General features: G+C 33.2%; 1 non-coding gene and 1 pseudogene across 1 annotated transcript; both read left to right on the top strand.

The window, feature by feature from the left end:
- Positions 1-200: 200 nt before the first annotated feature.
- LOC120143354 lies at positions 201-3,123 on the top strand (annotated as a pseudogene).
- Positions 3,124-5,831: 2,708 nt separating this feature from the next.
- On the top strand, positions 5,832-5,918 carry LOC120143471. Its single transcript, XR_005517940.1, has one exon. It is a non-coding gene; the product is annotated as a small nucleolar RNA R11/Z151 (small nucleolar RNA).
- The last annotated feature ends 2,431 nt before the right edge of the window (positions 5,919-8,349 follow it).

Here is an 8,349-nt window from a genome sequence, read left to right as displayed (position 1 = left end):
AGGTCAGTCTTACTGTTTGAAGAATGAAGACCATGGCTGCTACCAAATTCTCTTGACTTTGACCTCGTACAGCAAGCGTAAGTTATGATTTTGCATGTGAAAATGTAAATTGTTTTCCAAGTTCTGGCGGGTAAATTGATGATAAATATAATTTCATTGCATGTTCAGTTTATATTTTCCTATATTTCATTCCTTTCTTCATGAAGACACTTGGTTTGATCTTCTTTCAGTATTGCCTGTTTTCAGGCTCATACTATGCTTCTGCTGTTAATACCTTAGCTCCATCTCAATCACTCAGAAATGGAAGCACCTTAGTCTCTCCTGGTCAAATATTCGAGCTAGGCTTCTTTTCACCTGTTAACTCCAACAAATATTACTTGGGAATATGGTATAAAAGGCTTCCTGATACTGTTGTATGGGTTGGTAATAGAGAAAATCCAGTTATAGACTCACACGCGTTTCTTAATATTTCCAGCACTGGTTATCTTTTCATCTTTGATGGACAAAACACTATGATCTGGTCCGCTAATTCGTCTAGATCAGCAAACAATCCGGTTGCTCAATTGTTGGATTCGGGTAATTTGGTTGTTAAAGATGAGAATACCGATGAAGAGACAGAAAGTTACTTGTGGGAAAGTTTTGATTTTCCAACGGATACACAATTGGCAGGGATGAGGATAGGAAGGAACTTTAAAACCGGCGTAAATCGATATTTGAGGGCACGGAAGGGTGTTAATGATCCATCACCTGGAGCTTTTACTTATGGAATTGAGCATAATGGCTTGCCTCAGTTTTTTCTTCGTGAGGGGATGAAGAAGAGGTATCGAGGTGGTCCATGGAATGGAATTAGCTTTGGTGGTGTTCCACCACAGGTAGGCCCTCTTACTGTATATGTTTATGTTGTTAATACAGAGGAGGTTTACCGTTCCTATGAAGTGGTGGACAAATCTGTTATCACAAGATTTACGGTGAACGAATCTGGTTTGCTTGAACGCCTCGTGTTGTATGAGAACACCAGTGAATGGACCACCATGTTTACAGTGCAGAATGATATGTGTGATGATTATGCACAGTGCGGCCCTAATGGAGTTTGTAAGACTAAGCAGAGGCCAATCTGTGAATGCTTGGAAGGGTTCGTTCCGAGATCAGAACGCGAGTGGCTAGAACTCAATTGGACTGGTGGATGTGTGAGGAGCACCCCATTAGACTGCCGGAAGAGAGAGGGATTCCTGCAAGTTGAGAATGTGAAATTGCCAGACCTGTTGGACATCAAGTTAGACGAAAGGTTGAACCTCGAGGATTGCCGGGCAGAGTGCTTGAATAATTGTTCGTGTATAGCATATGCTAGATCGAATTACAACGGAAGTGGATGTTTAATGTGGTTCGGAGAACTGACAGATATCCGAGAGTTCGTTGCAGAACAATTCGAGCAAAATATCTATGTCCGGTTGCCTGCTTCAGAATTAGGTAAGTGGATTTTGTGTTATTCCATTTTGTTAACTGCTGCATTTTGAGGAAACTAATGGCTGACTTGATCTGCTGGTGTAAAGGGACAGATGATTCAAGTTGGAGAAGTAAAAGAATAGTGATTATAATGATCACATCAATGGTCGGTGGGCTGCTTGCTTTACTTTTGGCATGCTGGTTCATAGTTTGGAAGTATAGGAGCAAAAGAAAAGGTAATTAAACTTTATCATTTCTCTTAGATCTATAGAATCTAATACCTGTTCTTTCACATTCAGAACTGCATTCGAACAAAGAAGATCTGGAGTTGCCGTTATTCGATTTTGTTACTATTGAATCCGCAACCAATAACTTTTCCGACTCGAATAAAATAGGAACAGGCGGTTTCGGACTTGTTTACAAGGTAATTGCCAGAGCTAATATCTGCTTCAATGATTAATATATATGATTCATTGAAAGGGGACTTGTATCATAATTCCTTTGCAAAATAACATGCAGGGTGAGCTATTTGAGGGACAAGAAAATAGCAGTAAAGAGGCTCTCTAGCAATTCCCGGCAAGGTGTTGAACATTTCAAGAACGAAGTTGCAATGATATCTAAGCTTCAACACAGAAATCTTGTTAGGCTTTTGGGCTGTTGCATTAAGAGAGATGAAAGGATGCTTATCTACGAGTTTATGCCTAACAGAAGCTTGAATTACTTCATTTTCGGTTCGTTTTCATCTAATTTTTACTTAATTAATATGTCAGTACATGGTAAAGAAAAATAAAACTTCTGCAGATGAAACCAGAAGAAAGGTGTTGACATGGCCGAAGCGTTTCAAAATCATAATGGGAATTTCAAGAGGGCTTCTTTACCTCCACCAAGATTCGAGATTGAGAATCATTCACAGGGATTTGAAAGCCAGTAATGTGTTGCTGGACAATGAGTTGAACCCCAAAATTTCAGACTTTGGGATAGCCAAAATGTTTGAAGGTGATCAAGTTGAAGCCAAAACTAAGAGAGTAGTTGGGACATAGTAAGTCTAATGTTGTTGCATGAAATTAATAGATTGCTTGTTTTCTTCACTTTGTTCAAAAGCTTACACTTTGCTTGATCATTTGTTTTAGTGGTTATATGTCGCCGGAGTACGCGATTGACGGGAAATTTTCGGTTAAATCAGATGTGTTTAGCTTGGGGGTGCTTATGCTAGAGATTGTGAGTGGGAAAAGGAACAGGGGCTTTAACCATCCGGATCATTACCACAATCTCTTGGGACATGTAGGTCGCCTTTCTTGCATTGTCATAAGATTTCGTTGTGTCATTAGTCTTAAGATATCGGATTAAGAACTCGATTCATTGCAGGCATGGCTGCTGTGGAACGATGGGAAGGCCATGGAACTAATGGATCGTTGTTCGGAAGATTCATGTGTTGAAGAACAAGTGGTGAGGTGCATTCAGGTAGGCCTGCTATGTGTTCAGAAACACGTAGAGGACAGACCGACGATGTCGTGCGTGGTTCGGATGTTGGATAACGAAGAGATCGCGACGTCACTGCCTCGACCGAAGGAGCCTGGCTTCTATGTAGAAAGAAGTTCCGGTGATACAAATGCTGTAGGTTTGCATACACAACCTTCAACTGAAAATGCACTCACCTTGACTCAGGAAGAAGGTAGATAAAACAGATTGAAAGCAAATTATTGAATGAGAAGCCTACTGCTTCGAAGTCAAATGATTTGAGATTGTTTAAGCTTGCAAATTATCGAACGTAAAGCCTAATGCTTCGAAGCCAATAATTTGAAATTGTTTATGCTTTAGGGTTAGCAATTCCTTGGAATTCCATGTATAACCTAATTTTTATATTTTACAAAATTTATCAATACTTTTTTATTAAATTTTGCCCATCAATGAAATAATTAAGGATAAACTATGTTAGGGTCTCTTTTATTTTCGGTCTAATCGACTTTAATCATGATTGTTTTAATTGAGTGCGTTTGGTCTTTTACGTTATCGGTCCGATTTAAGTCTCTCGCTGTTAACTTCCATTAACCCATTAATAAAAAATTGAGTTGATAATTAAAAATAAAAAAAATAAAAAACCCACGTGTGTGAGTTGGGATGTGGAAGCTTCTTCTTCTTCATCATCAAAGTAATGGAGTCCTAGCTCTTCCGCTACCTCCCAATACTACCACCTCATTATTCACGTTTTCCCTCCCTCTCTTGCCCCTCAACTCCGCCGCCGCTCTCTTCGGCGGCCTCCTCACCCCTCTCTTCGCTCTCCCCCTCTTCCTCTGAGCTCCTCATAACCATAGTACTAAATTGCGTTGCGGTCAAAAACCGTTACGTAATACCGTAACATGTTATAAATTGTGCCGCAACGCCACAACAAACTTTAAATTATCAGAAATATAAAATTACATAAATGAATTGTTCTAATTTAATTCTTAAAACTGGATTACAAATATATATCATTAATAATATCGTAATAGTTATGTTTAAAATTAGTTACTTATATTTGAATTAATTAAATTATTTATTAACGTTATTTTAAAATTAAATTTAAATTAAATTTTTCTCATATCTAAAATTGACGTGATTAATTTTAAATTAAATTTTTATATTAACATCAAGTATCATAATTATATGTATATTTATTATTATATAAATTTTGTATAAGAGAGGAATTCACTTTATAATACTATAATATTATATGTAATTTATCTATTTACTATGAACATTTCACCTACTCCATCTAATGAGAAAAATGTTCAATTATCGACGTCAAGTTATAATATGATGATGATGATGATGATAACGATGACAATGATCATAGTGGTTGTGATGATCATGGTGGTGATAATGAATATACGTACCAACCAGAATATGGACACATTTATTCTACTACTTTTCATGGAAATCAAGGTATGTCCAAATATCCGTTCGATGATAATTCATCAAATGCATCACAAAATAGAAGATATGATGATGATATAATTCATATGAGGATGGGATAATACTTTTACGATTCATTTGCAGTGTCATCATCATATAGTTCAACTACAAATGATAATGAAATTAGTGAATCATCTCATGGTTCTCATTCTTACCAACCAAATTCATGTTATCCGCCTTACCTTGAACAAAATTCAAGTTATGATTTTTTTGTCATCATTTATCATACAACATGTTTCCTACCAAAGATGCATCTTATGATGCACATAATGTGATGTCTTCTCCACACGGAATAAGAAGGAATCAAAATCAATACAATGACGAAGATGAAAATGCTTTAGATCTACTACGTCATTCATATTGGTGGTGAACTGTAAGATATATATTTTTATATTTGTAGTTATGTATTTTTTTTCTTTCTAAGTTATGTAAATGAATATTTTTATGTTAAAATATAAAAAAAATTGATATGATCTTAGTGGTATTGTTTATATGTTATTCATTAACATTATAATTGTTACTACACATTATCTAGTATGACAGTACTTCTATGATTTATATTTATTTTTAATAAATTTTTATATATGAAATTAAATTTTTATTTTCAAAATAAAATATTAAGAGTATATTATTATTAGTATATTAAAATATAATTGTAAAATGTATAAATATAATATTTTAGACGTATTGTGATTTTTGAATAAGAGATCACGCCCGCAACAGTCACGTAACATTCGCAGCATCAGTAACCACGACACCACAACCGCAACCGTAACAAAATTCGCAACCGCAATTTAATACTATACTCGTAACCCTCTCCACCACCCTTTCCTTCTCTTTACTCTCTTCCTCTAAATCGTCACCATCACCATTGTCATCTCTACCGCCGTTATCTTCATTGTCGTTGTCACCCTCTTTGAATCGTCTCTTCAGCTCCATGACGTCATGCGAGCTAAGCTCGTTACCACCATACTCGTGATTCGACTCCCCACTCTTGCTGCTTGTTCTCTGTGAATTCTTTGGAGATCCTTCTTCTCAGAGTAGCCAGCGAAGACGTGAAGTCCGCCTGCTTTGGATACCGGCGAAGCACTCGAACTCCACACAAACATGTGCAACTCCTTTGCATCATGATTCTCTTTATTATTCTCCTTCTTCTCAGAGTAGCCCCCTCGTTCACACTATTTATCCTCCTTTGAACCCCCTCTTCCCTTCAATAGTCTCATCTCTCGATTCTTCTCCGCCTCTTCGGCGATGTTTATTCTTAAGAAATTTAAAATTCTTAGGGTTATCTCTTCAATTTCTTTTATATATATATATATATTTTTTCTGAAAGATAATAAAGAAGAGACAATGATGAAGCAAAGTTTTTTTTTTTTGAGTTTTAGACCAGAAGTTGAAGACTAACCCTTGGCTGTCAATTTGTTTTCAAATTATAGAGGCTAATGATGATAATTTTAAATTATCTTAGCGGATTTCAGTGAGATTGTGCTGTCAATGATGTGCTTGTTACTCACATGAGGCCTTTCCTTTGTAGGATTCAGTCTAGCTTTGAATATGTCTTACCTCAAATCTTATTTTATTTATGTCAAAAATAAATAAATTCATTCAAACATCTTAATATGACAGTCGATTCTTTATATTTTAAAATTCAAGTTCATAATAAATTATGATTAATTTCGATTGATCAAATTCTTTATTGCCAATTTAAATTGCAGACTTTTGGCGATGAGATGACTTTTGTCGAATTTTCAATTTTGTAACACCTATTATTAAGAAAATATAAAAATATTTTCCTTCGAGTGCATTTTTTAGGTAAAGGAACCTAATGCCCTCTATTTTAAAAAAAATCAATATGACCCTCCACTTTTTTCATTCAATGCGACTCTTCAATTTAGAAAAAGGATTCAATGTGGTCTTTTAACTAACGTTTTTCGTCGTTGACCTACGGGGTCGTTACTTTGTACTGACTAGCCCTTTTTTCCTCTCAATCCGACCTTTCAACTCAGGAAAATAACTCAATCTGACCCTCCTATTTCTGTTTAATGTTGTTATAAATGATAAAATTATATCATTCATCACTTAACTATCTTCTCTCTTCTATTTTAGTCACTAAACTTTAAAAGTTTTCAATTTAATCACTCAACTTTTGAGTACTCCTATTTTGATAATCATGATTTATTTTATTAATATTTATATGATGTGACATTTATTATTATTATTTTATTGATATATGATTAAAATAATTTTAATTAAATAAAATTTTAAAAATATATTGAAACAAAAAATATTCTCAAAATTATAATTAAATTAAAATATTCTCTCTACTTTATATATTTCCAAATCTCCACTCTCCACCTTTATCCTTTCATTTAATTTTTTCCCTTTTCAACCAAAGATTTCTTTTTTTCTTTCATTATCTGGTCAAGTAGCTCACCCCTAGTTTTTCATTTTTTTTATAAGTTCAATCTGAGTTCACTGAATCTGGTAATGAAAGAAAAAAAATAAATCTTTGGTTAAAAAAAAAAAATACCACATCATACATAAATGTCACATCATACATAAATATTAATAAAATAAATCATGATGATTAAAATAGGAGCAATTCAAAAGTTGGTGATTAAATTGAAAACTTTTAAAGTTTAGTGACTAAAATGGAAGAGAAAAAATTGAAGGGCAAGATTGAATTATTTTCTTGATTTGGAGGGTCAGGATGTGAGAAAAAAGGATTTGACCCACTTAAAGTGCCATGTCAGCACAAAGTAACGACTCTATCGGTCAACGACGAAAAACGTTAGTTAAAGGATCATACTAAGTCGTTTTTCTAAATTAGAGGATCACACTGAGTGAAAAAAATAAATAAAAAAGAATGGAGGGCCTTAGGTATCCGTTTTTGTTTTTTTTTTTAATAAAATTCGCGTGCATGTTAGTTATGTAATGGAATGGTTGATAAAATTCTTTTTGTTTAGGTTTTTGGGGGTTAGCAGTGTACTATATTTTATTTATTTGAATTTTTTATAAAGTTTGTAGGAAAAATTTGTTCTTATCAGGGTATTCTAGTTTTGTCTCTGTTCAGGATTTTAAAATTAAGGTTTAAAAGATATTATTAACATATTAAGAAATCGAAAAGTTTGGGACTATATTTACGAGGGTAAACCATATGTTTAATACTTTCAATTATCAATTTTGTTTTAATTTGTTCACCCAATTATTTTTTATTTCAACATGAATTAAGTTCTTGGTAGTTATACGATTATTCATTACGTTTCAAAATAGTATCTTATAATTGAGGGACCATTTTTATATTTTATCCAAAAAATTAGACACTGAAATTAAACCAATAAATAACAAATTTAACGAAATATAAAGGCTTAAATTAAAAAAAGGTACTCAGTCTAGGTCATTTTTTTGCTTTAAGTACTTAAACTATTTTTTTTTATCAAATTAAGTCATTATACTGTTATATGTAACCACTTTAAGTACTTTAAATGATATGTCAATATCTTATTGGTCGAAAAATATTTTTAACTGAGAAATGATATGACTTCAAATGATTAAATATAAAAATTTAAAGGCTTGACCAAAAACTGATTCATGTATTTAAAACAAAAAGAATACATAATTTGAAAACTTATTTTTACTTTAAGTCAAAAGTAATGTACAAACTATTAAATCAATACATAACAAGTCTTTTAGATGTATCTTTTTAATCTAAATTATTAAAATAATACTTTTTTTTCTTTTGTATCAAATAGAACACATTTATCTTTATTTCCTAGAATAGCTCCATTTTAACTACATGCAGGATTAAATTAAAAAAAAAAAAGAAAATAATTAAAAAAATTTAAACTCAACCAGTAAACCTTAACCTTTAATTCAAACCCCATCACTAATCCCACCGACCCTAAGCTTTAAATCTTGCCTTCCGGTGCCACCCCAAAAAGTCCACTACCTTAA

The sequence above is a fragment of the Hibiscus syriacus genome, unplaced genomic scaffold (assembly GCF_006381635.1).
Source record: "Hibiscus syriacus cultivar Baekdansim isolate YM2019G1 unplaced genomic scaffold, ASM638163v2 tig00110847_pilon, whole genome shotgun sequence".
Classification (NCBI taxonomy): Eukaryota; Viridiplantae; Streptophyta; class Magnoliopsida; order Malvales; family Malvaceae; genus Hibiscus; species Hibiscus syriacus.
The sequence above is the reverse complement of the archived record's forward strand: the minus strand, read 5'-3'. Positions and strand labels throughout refer to the sequence as shown.